This window comes from Vollenhovia emeryi, unplaced genomic scaffold, assembly GCF_000949405.1.
Source record: "Vollenhovia emeryi isolate VEMERY1.0 unplaced genomic scaffold, V.emery_V1.0 DF939237.1, whole genome shotgun sequence".
NCBI lineage: Eukaryota > Metazoa > Arthropoda > Insecta > Hymenoptera > Formicidae > Vollenhovia > Vollenhovia emeryi.
The window spans coordinates 115931-142127 of NW_011967129.1; the positions used below are offsets into that span (position 1 = coordinate 115931).

The 26197-nt window shown below is 47.1% G+C and overlaps 1 pseudogene; it reads right to left on the minus strand.

Annotated features, from left to right (window-relative positions):
* Positions 1–5041: 5041 nt before the first annotated feature.
* Positions 5042–26197, minus strand: part of LOC105560204 — a 226659-nt pseudogene continuing 205503 nt past the window's right edge.

Consider the following 26197-nt stretch of genomic DNA (forward strand, 5'->3'; position numbering starts at 1 on the left):
ACATATAAAATTAAATTTATATATTATATATAAGTATTATAAAATTAATAAATATATATGTATACACACATATATACAGGGTGTCCTGAAAATCGCGAATCAAAATACCATAGCAAGAAAGTCGTCGAAAAAATAAATTAAAAAGTTATTTGCCATTTTTCGTCCCAAGCAGTAGTTTTTTTAGATAAAAAGGTTCAAAACAGGCCAATCATACATTACGGTTGAACGGAAACCTGTCCGTGAGTCGCGCGTCGATAGTGTTAGTGCATTAACATGTTTTTTCATGTTTTAAATATGTTTCTTTTTGCACTCATTTTAAACAAGTTTAAAACATAAAAGACAGATTTAAACAGAAAAAAATATTATGTTTTGTTTTTTTCTTTTTAAACAAGTTTTTTAACAACCCTGAATCGTGGGCACAACGCGGCATTTCGACAAATGTTACGAGAGTTCTTTGAAATTTTATCATACTTTTCACTAGCGTCACATATTTTTACACACGTATATGTGAGAAAATTATTTGCAATTGGATGAAAATCTTTGTAATCAGATGAAATGGTATGAAATGAAATGAAATCATGTAATCGGTGGGGCAACGTTTTAACTAGCGGTCACCACCCTTGCGGCGAGTATTCCCGGGGCGCTAAAATAGCACGTTCGCGGAAAGCAGTGGTGATACCGCGAAACGGAATAGTCCTTACCGGATAGCGCCTCGTCGCTGCAGGACGTGGCAAACTCCATGCGATCGGGTCTCCTGCAGCCGATGTCCAATCTACGTACACTACCGTGGTGGCACTGGCTCGGGAATGCTGTCGAGGGCACTCTCACGTCGTGCACCTCCGCTGCGTTAGCAACGCTCTGCTCGCCGTCGGCGGCCAATACGCTCTCGACGTTGTCGGCATTCGGTGGCCGAAACAACGATACGATCTCGTAGCGGCCGAGATTGGGGCATTGCCTGGTCTTCGGGTCGAACGCTGAAAACGCGTAAAGATCATTTACTCTCGTGTGCCTCCGCTCAATCTGATCGCGACGTGGCGATCCCGATTGGCGACTGGACCTTTCGTTGCAGTTTCGATATAATAACTGATCAAACGGCATGCAAATAGAGCGACAGGGCGTAGACGGACCGTCCCGTAAATTTTCTCTCGTGTAACGTGTAACCGAACAACGGCCATTAACTTTTATGACAGGCGACGGAAGATCGCTGCTTACATTGCGGCGTAACTTTTAGCCGAGCAATTTGATACGCGATCGACGCGCGGTCGACGCGTTCCGCACGCTAAAGTGAACGCGCTCTACCTTGTTCCTATAGGAAATTAGCGCAACACGATCCACGTCAGAGTAAAGAACCCGCTGTTTATTTATTGTGTGCGGTGTCGAAACGGCGAGTCTTGCGAGACGATCCGCTCGAGAAGTTTGACGCGGGAGATTCTCGCTTTTATATTTGCGTCTTTTTGTTTCGCGCTTTTATATTCCTTACATTAGCCAACGTCTCTTGGCCGGGGCTAAAAGCCCCGGGGACTGGATTTCTTACGAGAGCCAATAAGGACGCGGAGTTTTAGATCAAGTGACTTAAGGCTAAATCCTGATTGGCTCTCGCGAGCAGTGCAGTAGGCAAAACAGTATCGTGTCCCGGAATATTGGCCTTTCCTCCTGGGACACCCTGTATAGAAAATGCCCGTGGTCTTGTTACACGTTGGAAAACTTTGGGAAGTGCTGCTTTCACACGCGGTACAACTTTCAGCCGAGCGATTCTCGGTGGTAACACGCGCGGCGTATCCGAGAATGTGCTGCGACAAAGGAGAGAAGACGAGTGCGAGTGTCGGCGCGATAAATTCCGCGCTGGCGCGGCGCGGAACGGCACCGCCGCTCGTCAACGCCGCTGGAAATCGGGCTAAGGAGAGACTGAAAGGCGAGCCGACTCTACGGGAGACTTTACGACGGATCCGGCATATGATCCTTTATGCCGCTCATAAACCCGCGCCTCGCGAATTGATTGTTAAACTCCGCCATTCGCCAACTTCTCGCCGAACGCGCGTTCTCTCGCTCCAAGTACATAGGTACTTTCCATCACCGGATACATGGCGCAGGTCCCCTCCCCCCGAGGGTACCCTTCACGCGCAGATTCTTGGACAGATTTGAGGTAGATTTATCCTTCGCAATAATGTCGAGGCATCAATCATTCTTGAGCTATAGCACTGGGGATGTAGGAAATTTCGCGAAACAGCCCCCGGGGCAAAAACAGAATAGCGGAACTTTGTCCCCCGTTTAATTTTAAGTAGACTTTTCACTTCAAAAGGCTCTCGGGCCGGGGGTCAGTTGCAAAAATATTTCAAGTCGCATGTCGCGGAGGGTCGCCGGAACTCTCGTCGAGTTTTCATGGGCGAAAAATTGGCTCGGAATTGACCTGCGGGACCCGCGGATGAAGGCGCGCACGAAGACACACGGAGCTCGGGATGCTTTGTACACATGGACGTCTGCTCGAAAAACGTACGCGGAGCCATGTATCAGGGCCAGGGAAGAGCCCCATAAAGTCGAGACAAATCACGCGCCCGAGTGTATGCATTTGAGAGAATCCTCCGTGAGACCGCATCCCGACGTCGCCGGACGCCACGGATCGATGCCTGAAATTGGCTTTAGAAGCTAAACAGAGCGCTCTTTCGTTAGACCAGGGATCACGTTTTATTCGGAAACTGCGAAGCGCAGAGCGTTGGACGTCTGGCGAATCAGCGGGGCTCGCGCGAGTTGCAAAGTGTACCGATGTGCGGATGTATCGTCAACGATAGAGACGCGATTCTCTCGAATAAATGCGCCAGTACAGGACCGATGCATCGTACGCAGCCGATTGAAAGAAACATTCATAAACGTTTCGTCGGACGTGTCGAGTTCTCTCTCTGTTTTACGCGCCAACTTCTCCGGGCTCGCTTATCTCCTGTCGGAGTAACTCGATAAGATCGAGACAAACCAGGGGACGCGGGCAATGAGTCGGAAGAAAAACGGGGAGGCCCATCGGGGTCGAATTGGCACCGGAGCGCCGGGAGGCCGACGCAAACCCGGAAATCACCTTCGAGCAAACGTTTCTGATTCCAGTTTCCGGCCGCAACGCGGTCCGGGCGCGGTCGAATTTCCAATCTACTTAATCTTGGCTCACGGCAAGAAAGAAAATGGGCATATATATTTTACGATTCCCCATTACATCATGGCGCCTCCCGCGGTAATGGATCTCTCCCGCGAATCGTGGCGGAATTTCGCGCCCACGGAAACGCCTCGAGTACGTTTTATTTCGCCGGCTTTAAAGCTTATTCTACAATGGACGCAAAACGCAAGGCGCTAAAGCCGCAGCGCAAGAAATCGACCGATCGCAGTCAAATACGAGAAGAATGATCGACCGTCATTGGCCGACTTCACGCGTTGCGGCTTCACCCTCGGAAAGGATTTCTGTAACTGATTGTGAGACAAAAAATATTCTTGACGCATTTATATTTCTCACAACCTCATTTAGTATAAAAATAAGACAATATCAAGATAAAATCAATAATTCTTATCCTCCTCTATCGAATTACAAAAGATTGACTTACTATATCGAGTAACTTATATAAATTACTAGTTTATATATTCTTGTGTTTAGAATCAATTTACCCTCCATCTTACAACGCGCGAAGTTGGCACGCGCGATATTCGACAAAAGACGACTCTATAATAAATATGATTGGCGCTGTATCGATCCTATTTCACGATACATTCAAGTGTAACAGCATTGGGTACGGAAATTTTTTCTGTTGGCGTTAGGCCCGGCCTCACCAAGCACCGCTTAACTTTAATCTTAGTTTAATTCATGTTTGTCTCTTCCTAAAGTAATAATTGGGAAGAGATAAAGAACGAATTAAGCTAAGCTTAAAGTTAAACAACGTTGGCGAAACCGGGCCTTAGCGTCTTGCGTTTCAGGACCATTGTAGAATAAAGCTCAAGGACGTTTATCGGCTGTGATCGCGGCCAAAAGTTCTCGCCCACGTTCGGCTCTCTTTCCGCACAGAGCGACCGTCTCTCTACTCGACGACTTTTGGCGTAAATTACACACACTGCGCAATTAACGCAGCTCTGCGTCTTACATGTATACACGTGCGCTAGCACGCTTTGTGAAAAAGATAGACGCAGGTAGAACAACGTATACTTTGTGAATGTATTGGCCGAAACGCGTCGAAATATCGTCAGATGGAGAATTTCGGATCCCTATCTCGTTATGTATCATTCCTAATATCATTATGCGTCATAGATTAGTGTTTCTTTTTTTTAGCAAAATATACACGAACAATTTCTGTCACAATAAAATAAAATATCCCTGTAGACCACGTTTCGCCTGTACCAAACGAGTGACTTTGATATCGAGTGTCTCGACTTTCGTACGGACACGGTTTTTAAAATTGAGTAGCCATACGGATAACGGTACACCGTTAATGGGCATACGGTCCAAATTTGAAGCAGATACACAGAGAATCGATTTACCGATGAACGTCCTTAACGCGCCCCCGCGAGCGACACCGAGGCGAATAGGAAATTAAGAAGCCGCGAATATTAATCGAACGCTAATGCACGCTGACTCGCTGCAAAAGGAGACAAAGGGAGAGCGGCGGAGGGGAGGGGGGGGGGAGGGGGGAGAACACCGCCCTTTGATAACTTCCGAAAGAAACTGCAAGTTAATTTGCGAGCCGCCTCATCGGACTATCGGCAAATTAATTTACCCTCGATTAATTACGGTTTGCAATACCGACAAAGCAAAAATGCCGGGATGCATTAACGGCGGGACCGGCCGCGTTTAACTGCGTTAATTGAAACTGCAGTAACAAACATATAACACGATCCGTCAACTGAGCACTGTTAAGCGTAATCAAATTTGCGTATATTACATTTGCCCGGCGCGGAAAGTTGACACCCCGCATTAAAGCCCAATTAGTTACTTTACTGCGCTGCGACGTGATATCGCGACGACAATGCGTAATTCGATTAGGAGATCAGAATTTACTTACTGATGAACGTCGTGTACGGCATCGTGTGCGAGTTGAACGTGCTCGAGTTGCATATGTCGTCGGGCTGCTGGCCCCATTCCGACAGTTGCATCTCTATTACGTGCTCGTCCCTCCTGTGGAACATGACGCATACGTATCCGTTCTTGCTGAAAAGGAACGTACAAGAGCGTTAGAAATATCGAAAGAATTGTAAACGAGGTCGCGAGGGTGGAGGACCTACGAGACGGTTGTCTAAGCTCGGGCGCGCCGTGGCGAGGCAAACTTTTTTAATGCACAGAGGCCACCCTAGGGACTATCTCGCCCAGGGTCGTTGGGGTCGTAAGAAGATCACGGGGAAAGGGGGAGATGTCTCATTGTGAATAACGCCATTTTCGCTCGGCCCTTTAGGCCCGTAAAAATGAGGTCTCCCGCGGACAAATAAAAATTTAGATCCGAAAGGATTAAGGCGGACGAGATACGTTTAATAGTCGGGTCCAGCGGACCGTTAAGGCTGATCTCGGGACGATGGGAGTACGATGCGCCCTTTCTGCCCAGAATGGCGGCGGCCGAAGGACGGAAAGGGGGAGCGCGCCCTAAATCTCTCCCCCACGCGGGATTAAGATTTTATTTTATCAGGACCTTTCTTAACGGCCGAACGTTAAGTTTAACGCAATTCTTTTACGACGGCCGCCCCCGCCTTTACGGCGGAATCTGAAGACTCAACTGCTTCGCGCGCGCGCTCGCGCCTATATGCACGTTATATATGCACGTGTAGACACGCCGCGTGTAAGTTCATATCTGTATACACCCCCGGCGATACACGTTTACATTGTAACCCCGCGGTGCACCGTCCTAAGACGTCGCGCGAACCGGAAACGACGATCTCGACATATATTTGTCTTACGAGTTCTCCGCCCGCGTGAAGAGGGATATAAAGTTTATATTACTTCTCGATGGCTCGCCTCTCGCGAAACTAGTTTCCGCGATCGCGTCCGGGGGATTTCGCGGGCGGCATTACGGACCGATTTTTTTGCCGGATTCAATTTAATTGCGCTTGTCCCGGCGCTTGTCGAGGACCGCGAGAAGGAACGCGAGCGGCGAGATGTATTTATATTCACGCGCGCGCGCGCGAAGGAAAATTGTCGCTTGATCGTATTAAAGCTCGCAGATACATTTCACAGGCGCCGAGATTCGTTTCTCGTTAGACGAGCTATCCCGGAAACGCGGACGAATTTGTTTGTCACAAGTCACGGCGGCTCTCGATAGTCGGATATAAAACGCAGCTTTTACGTACCATATCGTCGTATACAGAGGAAAGTCCTCTATTATGGGATACGATTCTAATACGAGATAGCAGGTTTTCAACGTCCAAATTCAATCATAAATCTTTTTTCGCAACGATGACACGATCTATGGTGGCAATTAATTTTCCACTAAACAGATTTCGCTCCGAGGACAATAAAATCATGGTGGAACCAACAGATGATGCCTATTTATTTAGCAGAAATAATAGAGGACTTTCCTCTAAATATATAACCGTGAGGAAATTAAATCATTTTATTTGCGATATATTTCTGCATCGTGTCTACGATTTTATCCTTGTCAAAATCGTTTTGATTCTATCCGTCCCGTATAAATCTATTCTCGGAGATCGTCGAAATAACAATGTGCATTTTTCCAGCTGGTACAGATACTAGTTAGCGCCAATTTACACCGAAATTGCTACAAGAACCGGGTCAGAATATTAAAAGCTTCAAGTAGCTATTTCCGTGGCGATGTGGAAAAATGGGCAAATTGCGACATGGCAAGGAAAAATTATACTTAATCCTCCTTAAATATTCAGCCCGTGCTTTCAGACCGACGCGCGTTACGTTATTTTCCCCGGCGGAAAGTATGTGCTCGCAACGTCAAAATTTCATTATTCGCCGCGAACCATGATTTGCAGGCGCGGGAGACGAGTGGTCTTTTTACGAAAAATATCCCGTAGCCGAGCTGCTGTGCGCGCATTCGGGCGTATAAAAGCATTGTAATAAAACGTGACGAACGTCAGGGGGAGGCATCGTGGAAACCGACACTCGTCTGCGATATGATTGATCGATGTCAGTTTTCCGGGCGAATCGCGATACGATACAATCCGCCAACCGCCGGCCACCCTCGCCGATATCCGTACCGCGTGTGCAAAAACGTAAATTTGTATCGGAAGACGGGTGCGTGTTTGGCGTGGCGTGACTTTGGATCGCGAGGCGAGAGGCGTCGTGAGAAATTGGCGACTAAAATAGCGCGGATAGAGCAAAACTCGGGGGAAAAAGTACTCTGGGGGGAAAAAGAGACAGTTAGCAAACCATTTTTGGGCCCACAACTTATTTGGATTGTTCGTAACTCTACTCTGGGAGAGATTTCGTCCGTTTCTTTGTAGTTAAGCAATTTAACATTTCGGTTAGTGCCTCTTGAAAATTATTTTTGCGTTACTGAATATCGATAGAACTAATTGCGAGAATTGATTAGTGTTACTTTAAAACCTTGGATATAGATGGCGATTGTTAGTTACGCTAGGTAAAATTCGTAAAAGATTAGAGTTACGAAGAATCCAAATAATTCGATTACTAATTGTGGGCCCCAAAATGGATTGCTGTCTTTTTTCCCAGAGTACAAAAGGTAGATACAAATGGGCAAATGACCTGACGCGGAAAGAATTGAAACGAAAAGAGGAGAAAACGGAACGCACGCTTCTGCCGTTGTCGCCATTTAGCGAGGGCCACCTTTAAGTATCGAGACGCAACGAGAGAAGGAAAGTGGAAAAGATTCGTATAAATAGCGGTTAAACTTCAATGTATAAAAAGAGCGTGATTTTCGAACGAGTTTGTCTCGCCTGAGAGATTAATCGCTATCAAATTGTTAGGGAAAAAGATGAAGCGACGCAGATATCACGCGGGACGCGATGGACGAAAATACTACAATATCTTGACCAAATTTCGACAGTTAACGATACTCGATCACTATGCAATCGAATAAGTAAAAAATCACTTTCAACCTGACTGATAGTGATCGTGTGTCAACGTGTTCGAGATGCGCGCAGTGACCGGAGGTTCGAAAATATTTGCCGAAGGATATATGGTACATATATAGACATAACGTAAAAATGTGGTACAGATCCGTCGTTGCAGCTGTTACCTCCGAATTAAAACGAAACATTGACCACTTGCGTCTCGCGAATGCGATTTTGCGACTACCCGGCGGCAAGGCGTAAACAATCTGAGCGATGGGGTAATTGAGGGCGTCGCGCTGATTATGAATAAAAAAATACACGGCCGGAAAAGTTTCGAAATTGTCCACCGCGTCTTAGAGAATTTCTCCTTGGAAAGCGCCCACGCGTACAGCAGCACCCGATGCAATATGCATCGCGGCGTTGTTTTTTGTCGCGGCTTGAAAATCTGCCAGTGATCAAACTAGCCGCATTATGGCGCTGTCTTTAAGGGGTCGTTCCACTTTAACGGCCCAAAAACTGTGCTTACCTCTAACAATTTTTTTCACAGTAAATACACCGTACGGTGAAATACGTATTTTTGGAATTTATTGGGACACTCTTAAGTAACACAAAAAATTGTTGTCACAATTTAAACAATTTTTGTAAATAAGCGTCTTCTACACCGTTCGAAAAGTGCCAGTTTGAAAACAAGTTTTGGCAAGTACTTTTTAAAACTTTTTTTCGAACTGGCGCCATTGTGTTATTTTTGAATAAAAATTCTTAATTGAGGTTCTGGACATAGCGACACTCATATGGATTAAGAATCTTTTTCATTTTTTGTTTCAGGTAAGCCTGAATGATAGAAGTATTCAGCGCAGCAGACTCGCACCTTTTTTGACACGCCATTCGAAGGGCGTAGAAAATGCTTAATTAAAAATATTTTTTAATTATGACAAACATTTTTCGTGCTTTGCTCATTCAAGAGTGCCCTAATAAATCCCAAAAAGATTAATTCCATTGTATGGTGCATTTACTGTGAAAAAAAATTGTAAAGATAAGCATAGTCTTTAAAGCCGTTAAAGTGGAATGACCCCTTAAGAAAGAATTCTATATCCGCGAGCGAAACGTTCTGCCGGGGAGGACAACTCGGCGCTCGGCGCAGCTTCTCATCATCCGCCGGCGTTAATTACAAAATTGATAGCGTTGTTACAATCTGCCGATCATCGCGATGGTCCCTCGACAAGTTTCGCGCTCTTCAACAGAAACGTTCTATTTCGGACCGCGCGGCTCGCGAGACATTTTCGGAAATTCTCGACGGGAGAGCGAATGCTCGAGCCCGATGCGATAATGCATCGACGGCGGCGCGATAACGTAAAGAGCGGCAACTTAATTAATTAACTTGTGCAGCGCGCAGCCGTTTACATTCAGTTTCTGGCGTGCATCCGGGAACGCCCGACCGCCGTTATCGTTCCCCAGCGTGCAGTGGCGTCTTCTTACGAGATCGTGTGCCGTCTTCCGTCTCTCTTTCACCCAGCCGGCGCACCGCGCTCGCCCTCTCCCACTCGCGACGCGCTACGACCGAATTCCCTGTTTTCCGCCTCGGAACTTCTTTTGCACTTCATTGATGATCGCCGTAACGTTGATACTTTAATTAAAATTTTCCCTAATTTAGCGATACGCTTGTAAATCCGCGGGCACTGGTGCCGCGCGTCGCTAATTAAACGCAAATAGCCGTCGCGCATGAGCGATCTCGTCCTAAGAAACGGCGTTATTACCGCCGTTTGAATATTATTAATTGCATAACTGCGAGTACGCGCGATGTACGCTCTGTCGACCGCGCGCGATGCAATACCGCCCTTCCGCGCGCATAATACTCTGGGGGGGAAAAAAGACGGTTAGCAACCCATTTTTTACTGAATATCTGTTACTGAATATCGACAGAACCAATTGAGAGAACTGATTATTATTAAAAAATCTTGGATACAGATAGAATAGCTAATTGCAATTTTTAGTTACGCGGGGTGAAATTCGTAAAAGATTATATAGAGTGTTACGAACAATCGAAATAATTCGATTACTAAGGTCCAGTTTCACAAACGTCGTTTAACCGCTAACCCATGGTTAATTGATCCTCTGTCTCTTCTTGGATAACAAGATAGAGAAAGATAGGAAGTCGACTGAACTCTGGTTAACAGTTAACCGACGTTTGTGAAACTGGACCCAATTGTGGGTCCCAAAATGGGTTACTGTCTGTTTTTCCCCCCCCCCAGAGTATAATAATTACGTCGCTCGCTGTCGACTAAAAATACATCGCCGACGCTGCAATGTTTATCAGCAACAAAATACTCCTTTGACATATGACCTATTGCGGCATCGACGGCGATATATGACGGCTCGGGTGACATTGATTTAAAACTCTTCCCGCGAGCTCGACGTGTCGATGGCCGGGGGTGCGCCGGCCATTACCACCGTCGCCACTTACTACGGTGTCCCAAATCGAGGAGGACATTTTTCACAGTCGACTTTTCAATCTAATTTATATTTGCTCGTCAGACCATTCACTCGGCCGTGGCGCGCGCGCTCATCCGAGCAATTTCACGCTCGCCCTTTCCCGGCGGAAAGGAAGCAACCGAGGGGTAACCACTAGCTAAAATGTTGTCCCGCCGATTACACGATTTCACACGATTTCATCCGGTTACAAATGATCTCATCTAATTGCAAATCATTTTCTTATATGCACGTTTAAAGATACGTAACGTTAAACCTCAAAGAGCTGTTGGATTTCCTCAAAATATATTCTTCTTATTATACTAAGAAGTAATTGCTAGTATTCGGTCGCGTGTTTCCTTGCTTCCCACTTTTCCCATTAGTCTAACCGTGGTCCTAGCGAAAAGTAATTTTGTATTTGTATTCACTGTATGTTGTTCCAAATTTGTGCGCAAAGGTACATCAACTCACTAACAGCAACTACTTCAGTCTTATTATGATAAGAATACGCGCTTATAGGTATTTGGATGTTCGCTAAAAGAAATACATTTTTTTGGAAACTCAAAACAAGCTGAGAAAATGTCCAAATTTGATGTTCATTGTCAAACAAGTGTGGAAAGTTGAAAATGAAGACAGAACGATTACACGGGGATTTCGTAAGGATTTCATAATCATTTCGGAGACACCGTCCCCTCGATTACATCAAGTGGTTATCCCGTTGAAAGCAACCCTCCCTCGTCACCCCGGGACGATTCCGCGGATCCGAAGATGTAGGTCAGCGTTCTCGTCAGCGGCGTATCAAAGATCGGGCGTCGGAAAGGCGATATCCAGGGTCGATTCCGCGCGGTAGAGGGTTGTACACCTTTGACCACCGTATAGGGACCATCTATGAGCAGCGACGAGAATGCACCGACCGTTATGCCGCTTCTCGTTTTCCGCCTTTCTCTTCCTCCGCTTTTTCTCCCGCCGCCTCTTCTTCGATTTCATCCCGTCCGCTGAGTAGCACCGTGATGAAAGCGCATCAGCGTCGCGGCGCTCTCTCGAGCGTGCGGGAAGCGATATCGCGTGTCTCCCCGTAGAGCCCCGCAATACCGCGGTGTCGAAAGTTCAAGGAGATGCAGCTGCTCCGCCGTGCGCGGATGCGGACGTTATTCTTTTACGAAGCTAATCATCTCCCCGCTGAAGATGGAGGCGAAAGGGGGATCGTGGAATTCGTAGAAATTAAACCGGCGGTAAAAACATCTCCGCCCCCCCGTGGCCCGTTTTTGATTTTCCGCGGCAGCTTACGTGCGAATTTACAAAATAGTTTTCACTTAACGAAAGTATACAACGTCGGCCGAATACGAGTAAGGAAACTGTTCCGACAGTTTCAACGGCGGCGGGTAGCGTTGTTTCAACAAACGGCCACTTGAATAATACAGTTTCGCCGTGTCGAGAACAGTAAAATGCGAGTGGGATATCGCAGCGCTGTATTCCGACGAAGGAGTATCTTGATGTCGTTTTCAGATGAAAATGTTGCGTGTAACGCGAGTATTGACGAAGCTTCACCCGTGACAGAACAGTCACGTACCTGTTTATTGGAAAATACACGAGCCGAAACGCGTTATATCTACCTGCGCAGGAGAACATTTTCGAGTTCCCGTAACTTTTGACTTAATATCACGCGCAGAGCGGCATGTCCGCGCACGCACACACGTACTCGAAATACGTACTCGAAATCTCCATTATATTGCGAGGTACACGCCACGCGAATTAAATAAAGAACGGATGGAATTCGAGAACTCTTTTTCCTGTCGTTTCGACCGCAGTGTTTCGTTAGAGGAGCCGTCTTCGATGTTTTTTTGCAGTCTCGCTCAAGTGAACAAGCCCAAAGCTATTTCGCAATCATGCAAACTGTGCGCTATAACGTTGGATATTTATACGCCGCAGGTGTTCGCAATAGACTATCCGTTTAGTTGTAAATTAAGATTGGCGTTTGTACCGGATTCGGCTATTTGCAGAATAGACGTGACCCACTTGCCGATAACGCCAGACGAGAACCAATTTTAACCGTATGAAAATAGCTTCTCGATTCGCGGCGCGATACAGGGCGGGTACACGTCGATTATTTTATTTACGCGACCCTCTTATCGCGCCCAACCCGTCACCCAATCTTCGGCGACGTAACACCCGCGATTTTCAACAAAGTAATTTCCGCGGGGGCGCGTTACTCGCGCGCGTGTTACCACCGGTTTGTTTGCGGCCGCTATTCCTTCGAATGTCCTCGTTTGCTTCCCCAGCCATTCCTCCCGCGCGCTGGCGGAGATTTATTTTACTACTTACAATTAGTTTCAGCCGCCACTTCGTATACTCAGAGACGCAGTGCGACGTGTGCGCGGGTCAGCGCGAAGAATACCGCGCAGTTTACCGTGATTTAACTACTCGGCCGTATTTCAGACCCGCCGCGCTGCGAGAACTGTCTTAAAAACATGCACCCGCATATTAGCTGGTCCAACGTTTTAATGCACTTCGGATTTCGTATTCAAAAGTAACAATTGCATGTTTATAAAAGCGTACGAGAAATATGCAAAAATATCCCCATTTTCCGAATATCTCGTAGACCAATTTTGTGAATTTCTTTCTGTCTCTCTCTCTCTCTCTCGTGATTGTACACACGATCGATAAAAATTTTCGTATCAAATAAACTGGAGCTGATAATCACCAGCGTATGTATGTAAGTACAGGGCATTAAAGAACTATCGAACTTTTTCTCGGCCGCAGATGCTGGAACGCGAGTAAAGAAAAATAGCGCTTTTAAAGTTCAAAGAGGTCGATAGTTTTTGAATTACAGCCGATTGAAAATTAGAGGCGAGGCGAACTTCGAAAGTGTAAATAGGGAATAAAACCTAGTTCTCAGCGAATTTCAAGGGAACTTTATTTTAACGGCAGTTCAATCTCAGGCTTGATTACCGAGATTTACGAGATTTCCGAAACTATTTCGACACCGTCCGGCGCTGTAGGTTCCTTAATTAACTACGAGTTGATACACTCTGCATAAGTATATCGTCAATTATGAATAATTGGAAATTAAGGAGTCTTGATGAATCAGCCTTCCGAATAGCGAGTAAATAACGAAATCATATTCTTGGTAAATTAGCGCCACTTAAATTAAAGTGCACTTTAACTCAATGCAATGTTAATGGAACATTGCTTATAAGGATTTAATATTTTTAATTAACGCCGTAGGAAAAGATGTCACATTCACAATCTTACGCATTTCATTCTAACTGAATCTATTAGAACACGCTTCTTTCTGCAGTCCTGCAGCTTCTACAGCATTAAGAAACGGTTTTAGGAGCAATCAGATGAAAATCGATCTCGGATAGTAACCGAATGAATTCGTGGTTAAGTCTTTCAGCTTAGTGGAATGCTATCGGCAACGGCTCGATCGTCGATTTGGCAGCGCGTATACACGATAATTTTCCACCGTCTTGTGCGCCGATTCGAGCGCGAAGGTTCTGCACTTCCGGTTGGTAGGACTCCGGTCAACGAGCAATTTTCCGGCCGATTGGTCGGCGAAACGTCGAACTTGCTCCAAGTCGATCTTCGCCGACAGCAGGAGACACTCTTGTTTACTTCGTGCCGGCGGTGAGGATTTTCTACACGCACGTCTTCCACCCTTTAATTTCACGACGGAGACCCCCTACCTCTCCAATATTATCAATTAACATCAATGTCGGTCTATTTTCGATTATAAGAAATAGCGTCTCGAACTCTTTGTATTTTTGGGAATCAGATTTTTTTTTTATAAATAACAACGGCTCGTATATGATAAAAATCAAAGTAATAATAGAAGGGGCTTGGAGCCTAGACGTGGTTGTAGTGTCAAAAAAATTATTTAATTGAAATAGACGTTTCGGTCCTAACTTCAGTATACCCTAACTTCAGTATGTCGAAAGATATAAATTAACGCCTGAGAGATAACGGAATGGGAATGATACCAGGAAATTACGCAGTCGGCGAGATAAAATATGAAAAAGTAGTTGGAACGATGAAACATAAAACGCGATATTTTTAACATTTAAGTAATATAACTTCAACTAATTACTGTAATTGGCCTGTATAGCACAATGTGCGTAAAACTCGACTGTTCTCTTAAGTATTAAATTGCATATTAAGGCAAATACACGCACGAAGGGATCCAACTCCCCGTGGCGATCGATTTTATTGTTTACTTCGGGTCAAAGGTAGTCTGGACTCTTGTGTGCCGTAGCTATCTATCATCTACCATCGCAGGATATAGACGTCGTTTACCAATTAGTACGTCTGGTAAATTTCCGACTTGATCGCGGCGGCTACCTTGCGCGCGCGTTACACCCATTTAATTAGACGAAATCATAAACGCACGATACTAAACAAATGTCGGTGCGGGCGCGCGCCGGGAATATGAGCATGATGAAGTTTGATTATTATTTGTCCGCGCGCGTATAAATTCTAATCAACGTATATCATAGTTATATCAGCGAGAATGTCGAGCAAATTACGGCGGCCGCGGCGCATAACTCCAAGTTTCGCATTCGGAAGTTAAAACCGCACTCGACCGTGCATAGTATTCTAATAAATACAGCACCGCCCCTCGCCTTTTCCTCTAGAGATGATCGGAATGATTTTCTGCGGCTCGCCGAAACATCCGGAGCATGCGTGCGCGTACGTCGAATAGTAACTGAAATATTCTAATGGGGAGAGAAAGAGAATGAGAGAGAGAGAGAGAGGTGCGGCGGAAGAAATAGTTTATAAACGGCCAAATATTTCAATCAATTATATAAATTGCATTTCCGGAAAACACGAGAAATTGCGAGAGGCCGCGAAACAAGCGGAAATTATCAACGTTTGAAGTACTCTTTGAAATACGTTAATGCAAACGCGCAAGTAATACAAACTACCGCCGAATCGCGCGCGGGGGGAGGGGGGGAGGCCCAGGGCCACCGGGAGGAGAATTAAAATATCGCCGTGGCGAGAGGATCGATCCGCGAGGGAAGCGGCGGAAGAATTCGGTGCGCTCGAGGGAAATAAAATAATTCTGAAATGCGCGGTGCACACATGTGCGGCGCGCGCGCCGCCAAATGCACGGTCTGATCAATGAAGCGACTCGCTGGAAATGAACAAGGCGGCGCTGTATCGGACACGTACGGACGAGAAAAAAAAAGGGGGGGGGGAGGAAAAAAGCGACACGTGGGAAGGAGGGTGAAAAAAAGGGAGGGGAAGGGGACGCGGGAAAAAAGCGGAGCGAAACTGGGATGAGACCGTACGCGTCGTACGTTTATGTGCTCGCGGATCGTGTGCACTTGCACAGGCAACCCCCGGTACCCGGCGGGGCGCGCAACCCCCTCGGCGCGCGACTCCGTCCACTATTTACGGACGCGAGTAATTCATAACTCGTTTTTCCGTTAAGCCTGTCTTGCCCGGCTTATCCGCCCTCCCGCCCCGCCGCTCTTTTTTTCCAATCGGGCACGGGTTTGCGTGGGCCTCATAAAAAGGAGCTTTGATCGGGTGCGCCGAGCCGGATCGCGTCAACCAGCGCGACGAAGGCGAAGTGTCGAACCGAACTGTGCAGCCTGCGCCCCACGTCGGATACACACACATACACACACGCTTGGTATCTCTCCCCGGTTTCCTGTGTGCAGGCGTATTTGTGTACGTCCGTACTCTGAGAGCCCGTTATTAGATCGCGCGCACGTGATCTTTTCTTTTCCCGCGGAACGCCTCGCCTGATAAGCGAAGAGCCCTTAACGGCCACCCCCTTGGCAGCGAAGGAGAGAAAGCCTTTTAGCTCGGACCACAATGGCCGCGCCGCGGAAATCGTGAGACTGCGAGACGAAAAACCCCCTTCTCTCGCCCCCTCCGCCGCGCGCGAGGCGGTGCTGCACATGTTCGAATGGGGTCTCGTGCAAACGTTAACGTATCGGCGAACGAGAGCGGTAGCGCGAGGTAACGTTTGCCAACGCTAATTTCTAAACAAAGTATGGTCCATCGAGCGTGCACACGTAGCACGGAATTATCGCTGTTTTAACACGGATTTCGATCTCGCGGGCGCACATCGCGGGGATCAAACGTGACTCGATTTACATGCGAGATCGCCCCGCCCCGACTCTCCCCCGGAGAAAAGTGGATTCCGACGTTATTAAAGAATACTCCTCCTGAGTTACTGACTCCCATATTTTCTGAGATATCAACGTACTTGGCGAAGTTCAATATTATACGGTTCGCACGCGGCGGAATTCTTCCACGGCGCCTTTCACGTCTAATCGACTCGCGCTCTTTCCCCGCAAGATACTTCGCGCCGGGACCGGCGCGGGGCGGGCGCAAATATTTCCACGGGCCGGCTTTTGAGCAAAGGTCAAACGCCAATCGCGCCCCCGGGTTTCCGGTTATTAAATCGAGACGATCCCGGTAATGCGTAAGGCCTCTCGCTGGAATAAAACGAACGAGCGTGGCGTAAAACCCTACGAGGTGGAGGAAAAAAAAGATATGGCCGTGGCCGTCCCTACGCGCGCACGAATTCCCGCTCGTCTGAGATATTTTACAACGCGGTCGTCGGTGGTTACGAGCTGTAAATTCGACGAACATCACGGACGATTCGTCGCCCGTCGGTCAACGTTCGCGTATGACGGATCGCTCGGTATACGATCGTCGGCGAGATGACGGGAATTCGTCCGGTTACGCCGTGAGAATAAGGATCGAGGGAGGCGCGGCTCGTCCGTTTCCGAAGGACCAATTCCGGCAGGCGCTGCGTAAACGTAAAAGCGAACGGGAATGCGACGGCAGTCGGCAGTAGGGAAAGAATTGGATAGAAAAAGAGCGGATCCCGGGACGTAAAACGCGCCGTTTACGTGCTAAAGTGTCGACGAACGACGCTCGCGTCGGATTGCACAAGATCTACAGTGGATTGCGTTTACGTTGCACGTATGTAGCCGTCACGTTTATCGAAGTCATTAATTTGAGTGTCGTCAACACCAGGATGTAACACTCGTTCGGCCAAAATTTGGTTTATTCATCATGTCGGAATAATCGATCGGGCGAAGGTTGAAGTCGCGCGTGTTCCGGCAGCGACAAAATGATTAATAGGCCGAAGGGTATTTTACTCTTCAGTCCGCGAGTGAGTTGAATCACTGGTGTCCATTTGCGAACTATGCGAATGACAGTGCGGATCGATCGCGAGTAGAATTGGAAGGAAAGGAAGCTTATCGCGTACCGGTGCCATTCATATTTTTCTATTTACGCTACGTTTAGCTAATTGTGCTGACGACGGCATTGTATTGCCGAAACGTTCGCGTATTCGCATATTTTGTTTCGTACAAATATATTTTTGCGCACGATCGTCCTTAACGGCTCGTTATTATTTTTTCCCGAGATAGAGCTATTTGAATGTACAGTTACAAACTTACGGACAAGAAAGTAACACAATTCGCTCGAAAACTCGTTGCGGAGCGAGGCGATTGTCGCCAATCAAAATATCTCGCTAACATCTACCACAAATTATTTCCACGATTTACAGTAATTGTAAGTACTATTTCTAACATTTATTTATACAACCACTTTACGATTCGGAATTCTGCGTGTAGGAAAGCGTCGACGGTATTCTTCAACGGCAGCAGTCGCACTACCGTGACAGAAACCGTAAACACACGGCGTATCTGCACATTCGACATTTGTGAATGTGCGAGGCATTTTGAACATTTCTACAATGTTATCAGCACAACAGTCAACAGACGTATAAGAGTGCATTTCCGCAGACGTTTATGAGGTTGGATGAAGGATGAAGTGTACAGAGAAAAAAGTGAGTACACGAGAGACATTCAAGTGGCTCTATCTCGGAAACAGTGGGGAATGGGACGTATATTCGTATGAACATTTTTGCTTAAAACGACCGATATTATCACCTCCCAGAATATTGGCATTTCTTCTTGGAACACCCTGTATAGTATTCGCCGAACTCACCATAGAAGTCTTGGTGAAACAGGGAGATAGTCCGGAAATCGGCACAAGTGTACGTATACGTGAATGCGAGCAAAGATGCTGCCGTTTATTGCGATCAAGATGTTACAATAGCGATCGAGATGTTATGATTTTTCTACCTTGTTCCTCCTGGGTGAGACGGTGCCAGAGAGCGATTTTTTAGAAACGCACCCCGCTTATATCTAGTTCTTGGAATGGCTACGTCGATCGGAGACGAGGATTCGGCGAATCGCTGTTTGTCTAAAAATTTGGAAAGGGGCTTGTACACGCACCGGCATAAATGCTGTCCCTATCCTTGTGAGGTGCACGCACACAACTAGAGTCCCTGTAGTTGTGTGCGTGCACCTCACAAGGATAGGGACAGCATTTATGCCGGTGCGTGTACTCGTTCGAAAACTCGTTGCGGAGCGAGGCGATTGTCGCCAATAAAAATGTCTCGCTATCTACAAATAATTTCTCTGACTTGTGGGAATTAGTTGTTATTTCTATCAGTTTACAGAGAATAAGCAAATTTTTATAAACAGCCTGCGAAAATGGATCTTGTGAAACGTTATATTGAATTGAGAAATAAACTGAGATGAAGCTTCCCGCGAGGTAGACGTGAACGTCCATGCAGCGAGTGGGATGCATCTACTTAACCGAAATGCGTTCTACGAATATCGATGCGGAATTGAGTTACACGGTGAGAGGACGGGTATATAAAAGACGCGTGTGTCTCTCTCTCTCTCTCTCTGCTCTCCCGCGGCGACGTATCGCCAGAAATAAGGCGGTAAATTTGACGCGCCCGGGCGTCTCGGGCGTACTTTATAGACGCCGACACGCCGACGCGGACGGGACCGCGAGAGGGAAGTCGCGATAATGTACGTAACAATGTCGAAAGTCGAGAAACGAGGGATCGTAGAAATAGAATCCCCGGGTCGTTCCGCGTCGTGAAATCCGCCGCCGCCGCCGCCGCCGCCGGGCGCGGCCAGGTCGAACGGAACGAAACGCGAAAGTTTTATGCAGTACACGAAGGCATCCAGCTCGATATACAACCGCGATAAGCACGTTTTTCCGATAAGGACGCCCGCGCTCTCTCCTGTTGCACCGGCGCGAGAGTAGCGATCGGGACCGCTTTCCTCGGAACAGTTTCCAGCCAAGTTCCGGACGCGTTGCCGGATACAGAAGTGGTCAATACGTGCTCTTGGCCGCGGCGATTAAGGGATTTCAGTCGCTCACCTGTTTCGTTATCGCGATCTAATTTCGGGATCGTATCAGATGCGCGCGCGCGCGCGCGCACTCGGTATATTTAGAAACAGAAGACGATGTGTCTGGCGCTGAGAATGGCGTTGCGAGAAGTATATGTGACATAATACTCACAATATTGTTATTTCGAATGGTACGTGCGCGTAAACTACTGTAAATATCGATTAACTGTCAGAATAGCTATAAAAGTACACTATTTAGCAATTATCGGAGAAATTACAGCTTGTGGCCATCTTTCCCGTACGGCCACAACGCCCGAGTTTACCCTATTTAGAAACAGCAAGGGGGTAAGCACTAGCTAAAATCTTGTCCCACCTATTACATGATTTCATTAGATTGCATACGATTGCATCCGATTACAAATAATCTCATCTAATTGCAAATCACTGTCTTATATGCACGTTTAAAAATAAGCGACATTGTTAAGAGCCGTTAGATTTTCTCAAAATATATTTTTCTTCGTCAGATGTAACGTGAAATATGATATATATTTGGATATTCACTAAATGAAGTAAATTTTGGGGGGAAAATGAAAACAAGTTGAGAAAATGTTCAAATTTAATGTTCATTGTCTAACGAGCGAAGAAACTTGAGAATGAAGGCAAAACGATTACATGGAGATTTCGTAAGGATTTCATAATGATTTCGGAGACGCTGGCCCATGATTACATCAAGTGGTTACCCCCTTGAGAAACAGACGACGACGTGCCTGGCGCTGAGAATAGCGTTGCGAAAAGTACACGTGACATAATATTCACAATATTGTTATCTCGAATGGTACGCGCGCGTAAACTACTGTAAATATCGATTAACTGTCAGAATAGCTATAAAAATACACTATTTAGCAATTATCGGAGAAATTACAGCTTGTGGCCATCTTCCCCGTACGGCCATAATACCCGAGTTTACCCTATTTAGAAACAGACGACGACGTGTCTGACACTGAGAATAGCGTTGCGAAAATTATACGCGCCAATTATACGAAGGGAACGAACTTTTCGGCTCTCCTCTCCCTCTACTTGTTACCCGGGCCAAGTCGGCACTTTCGAAAGTTTTACCTCTCACCGTTTTCGCCGCGACTTAGTAATAACGATTATAAATATGGCATCGGCGCGGCGCGATGACCCACCGAGATATCGATCGCGACGGGCACAATGGTGCCTGAAATATACATTTTTATTCAGACATTAATAGTAATGATAGTATAATAATAGAGGGAGGAAAATATACGCGCTCGAACCTTTTCCTTCCCCGATACAGGCGCGGTTAAGAAGGTAATTGTACATAAATTATGATTAAGTGGATCTGGAGTTTAAATTGTCCCGCGACTCGATTGGGCGATAAATATCGCGGAGCTCTATCCGAGACAGGTCGAGAGAGAGAGAGAGAGAGAGAGAGAGAGAGGGGGGTGGATGGGTGGCAGACGAGCCTCCGTAAGACGCGGCTTTAGACCGGCGGGGTATGGAATATATAAAGAAGAGGGAAAAAATATGAATCTACAATGATTTATCAGACTTGGTATCGTCCCCCGTCGTTGTATACACGAGACTTCCGTGACAGGAAGCCATTTTTCACGACGTTCACGAAGAATACTTGCGCCCGGCTGACATTTTAATCGATCTGTAAATACTTATCGGCGATGGCGAATGAGGTCTGGTTAAATCGATGGGACGTATGAAAATAATTGCGCGCGGAAAGAAACGAATTGAGCGAAGAAACCATTTTTAATCCCGCGCTCCCGGAGATCTGCGGGAGTTAATGCAAAAAGTTATCGTTATCGCGCGCGAGTCTATCATCGGTTTACGGTAATTGGGCGTCGATCAAGTACAGACGTGCGTAGAGGACGGAAAAACAAAATCCAAGGGGGTAACCACTTGATGTAATCGTGGAACAGTGTCTCCGAAATCATTATGAAATCCTTACGAAATCCCCGTGAAATCGTTTTGTCTTCATTTTTAATCTTCTTCACTTGTTAGACAATAAATAAATTTGGACATTTTCTCAGCCTGTCTTCATTTTCCAAAATAATGTACTTCTTTTAGTGAATATCCAAATACCTATAAGCGCGTATTCTTTTCATAATAAGACTGAAGTAGTTGCTGTTAGAACAGCGAGGTGAAACGTTAATGCGCCTCTGCGCGCAAATGTGCAGCAGTAAACAGTAAATACAAATACAAAATTACTTTTCGCTCAGACCACGGTTAGACTAGTAAGGAAAGTGGGAAGCAACGAGCCACGTAAGCGAATACTACAATCTTAACTGAAATTATCTCTACAAGCAAATGCTTTTTAGTAAAATAAGAAAACCATATTTTGAGGAAATCTAACTCTTAACAATGTCGCTTATTTTTAAACGCGCATATAAGAAAATGATTTGCAATTAGACGAGATTGTTTCTAATCGGATGAAATCGCACGAAATGAAATCGTGTAATCGGTGGGGCAACATTTTAGCTAGTTACCCCCCCTCGACGAAATCATTATCGAGACGCGTTATCGTTGAGCTGCCGTAATTTCCGAAGTGAACACTTGCAGACAAAATACGCGCGACAGTAATAAAAGAACGATAACTCTCGGGCCTCTTCCCGGTTTGTAGTTTCCAAACTCCGCGCTATTTCCCGTAATTCCGGGCATGTGTATTCAAAATATTCTTCTCTCTCTTTTTTTTTTTCAACTATACAATCTCGTGTACTCTTTTATAGAGTAGCGGCTCGTTGCACGAACGATTCGTTATTACGTGTGTCCCGGGTGCATCGTTGCGATCAATGCGAGCGCTCCCGCTCGAGATGCACATAAATCGTGTGTCGTGTGCATGTAAACACACGGACGGACGGACGGACAGACTTGCTCGCGAGTATACGCGGAAGTATATTTGCGCATACACATACCCCACACACACACACACATCGTCCCGCCGTCGCGAGCCGGAACTACTTGAAACCGTCCGAGCAGGTGCTTCGTAAAAGCCGCGCATCGGCGTTTTGGCACAGTTTCATTCCGCCGAAAGGATAGGGTGAAAGCGGGGAAAAAGTCGAGGCGGATCGCTCGCTCGTTAAACGGCTGATTTACCGTCGACTTGGCGAGATTTATGAGAGTCTCGTTACTCGTTACCGGCACATTTGATATCGCAATCGCGCCCGTAATCACGATGTAATTCGCCGCCGCGATTTCGTACAAGTGTCGCGCCAATAAAGGCCTGCGTCCACGATGCTGGAACTTGGCCCAAGTTCCAGTTGCAGCTATTCCATAAAAGCTGCAAGTTGATTGGCTACACACTCCTCGGAACTGGAGAACTTGGACCAAGTTCCAGCGTCGTGGACACCGGGCCTTCGGTCAACCCGTCGTGTCTCATCATTATTTCAGCCAGGACCACCGTGGAGATCGATCTCGCGGCAGTCTTAATATCCGGCGTGACTAGAGACCCTGTGATCAGAGACTGGCCGTAAGAGTCCGTAAAATTCCTGCGAGTGAGAGAGAAACACGGACAGTCTCACTCGCAGGAATTGGTCGAACACTTACGGCCAGTCTCTGATTACAGGGTCTCTAGGCGTGACGGATTTACGGCGCCCCTCGCGATTTTCTTTCGCTCTGGCCTCGTCGCGACTTCGGGCCGGCGCCGGGGAAAGATTTGCGCCCGCCCTCGGTTATCTATGCAATTCCAGCGTGGCCGCGATAAGTGCTCTCAGATTTACAGTTTAATGCACAATCGTCTTGCCCCGCGCGCTCGCGTCTACCCTCCACTCGCCTCTAATTACTCCGGGGCCGAGGCTTCGGCCTTAATTGAAATACCGAGTCCTTGCCCGGCCCGAGAGCTGTCGCGGCGCCAGGCGCCGGTGTGAAGTATCGGTGCAAAATATTCAATCTTGTAACAGTCGGGGCGATTACCGTCCTCGAGAGGTTCATTCTTCAACTTGGCGTCCTCGCAAATCGCGATCACGCCAAAGTCAGAGAAGCAAATTATCCGCGCGCGTATCTCGACAAATTCTCCTTTCGTCACACTTGACCGACCGATATAACGTTTCAACATTGCCGCATTATTAAATCGACTACGCCGTCGATGACGTTTCTCCGACAATCGTCGGGAACAAATGGACTCTGTTGCCTCCCGCGAAAAGCACCCCGGGTTTCAGCGACGGCATCAAATATCGATTCTAGAAGGACACGGGCTTATCCGCGGCCGCGTGCCCTCCCGCCGATCGTGTCATTTCCCCGCAGACGAGTCGCTGTCACCCGCGCACCTCCCGCGCGCATCCGTCACAAAAATGAATTCACGAAATCTGCTCCCTGACATATAAAAGAATACCCTCTTACCCCCCCGCGATCCGGCCGTCTACGTCGCCACTTCATCTTCTCCTCGCGTGGCGGGGAGGCGCGGAATCCGGGCGGCGTTTCTCATAAAGTCGCGAGCTGGCGCGTAATCGCGGGTATATTAAAGCGCGAGAAGATCAGCGCGGGGGAGAGAGATTCCGCGAAATAAGGAGAGTTCCGTCGACGAACACTTGCATATAAGCGGCGGTATGACGGGGCGTCAAACGGGAGAGAGGATCCGCGGCGTCCCGAAAATGTATACGCGGGACCGCGAGTGCGGAAACTGAAGGCAAGCCGCGTCTGGTGAAAAATCACTGGTGATCCGCCGCCGGTGGAGGGAGGAGCGATCGCGGCTGATTTCTTAATTAACGCGCCGGCCGTTCCTCCCGCTGAAGAGTTCCGCGGGAAAGAGTGAGAACAAGATCGGCCCCGTTTTGTTCGCATTCGAGTTTGGTCACAAAGCAGGTACCGAACGAAAGGTCTCGTCAATTGCCTATGGACACTTGCTCTTACTCTTTCTACACATTTTTGGCTCTCAAGCTTTCGCGGCTGCTTTTCTACACATTTCATTGTCGGTTTAACGAAAAAGTCCAGAATAGTATGAATTTATTTGGAGATGGTCTAGCTTTCTCTGACTCTCGTGACTCGCGCCCACTAGAGAAAAATAGACACCCAAATAAATTCATACTATCCTCTTACCCTCGGGAGGATGCGCCCCCCACTGCCTCACAAGCAGTCTATGGTTAATATATCTGCGGCACTCGTCAAAGCTGCGCTACCGCGCATACAACTTTTCCCTCATTGGCTGCGTTCAGCAGAAACGGCTGCTTCGCAACTGTCGTAAAATTTGTGAGTCTGATTGGAGTAGACTCTGCTCTTAGATTCAACCAGGATTAAGAGCACACGCGAATCAGGTTCACGGCAGTTTTACAGCAGTCGCAAAGCAACTTTCTCGGCTGAACGCAGCCATTGGTTGGACCAAAAAAAAAATGACGGATTGACGCAAAACGAAACAGCTGAACGGAGCGAGCCCGCCAGTGGTTGTACCATGTCCGCACCTAAGTTCCGCGCGATATGGACTCGGCTGATCGTTCCGTGCAAGGCACAGAAATAGCGGTCGATGGATAGAAAGATTGTAGGTTATTTCCCTGGCATAATATTAGCAACCGTGTCACGCGCCTATTTCTTCGTCCGACAACATTCAGACATTTAGATAATGACGCAGACCGGCGTGTCATCGCGATATCGCTCTGACGTAGCGTTCGCGGAAACGATTAGCTTCTATCGCCCGGCAATCGATATCTCTCGCTGGATGAAAAGAAGGAAACGTGGACACAATCGACGTTCCCGATCCACTGTCGTAATTTCAACCCTTTTGCCGGAGCGAGCCGTGTAACGTGAAAACGAGAGAGAGAGAGAGAGAGAGACGCGCGCGGTCGGTTTTCCTCGCGAATATCGCGCTGGTGTCGAATTCGTTTGTCTCCCTCGACATTTCCGTGACGGAAAAGCGAAACCGAGTCCGAGTTCGCGCGAGGGAACGCGAGGAGCGATGAAAACGAGATGAACGACGCGGCGGGCATAAGTCGGTGAGAGAATTACGTTTTTCTTTTCTTCTCTTTTTCTTCCTTTTTACGCCTCTCCCGTGTCGTGCACTCAATCTCTCAGCTTGCAAGAGTAGTAAACGCTTAACGCCGATGCCCGCCCCGTTCTCCGTAGTAATTATTCGCCGCGCATCAAACTGAAAGAATTGTAACGCGGGTAATAAAACTCACCGGAATGAAGAATAAGATGTAAGCCGGGCAGGCGGGAGAAATGGCACGTCGCTTTTTATTGTCGGCGTTCGTTGGCGCGGCGTAAAAAAATCTTTCCAGGGGTGACGGTAAAAGAAATACGCGGTTTTCAACGGCGCTCGCCTCGCTAAAGTGTACAGAGTGCGATAAATTTCGCGTGAAATTTGGCCCGGCGACACGTTTACGGGGGCCGATTGCGATACCTTCAATCGCGCCGTTACGTAGCTCAAGAATTGATAATTCTCATTGCGGTAGGATGTAGCCCAGCATAGTAGGGGAACCCGGGGCATAACGGGAACGCTAAGGTTAAAATTAATTTTAAATAAAATGAAAATACATAAATGAATTATTTTTTTACGAAAATATTCTTTGAAATGTCTACTATAAGAAAAAAAATGGTTTTAC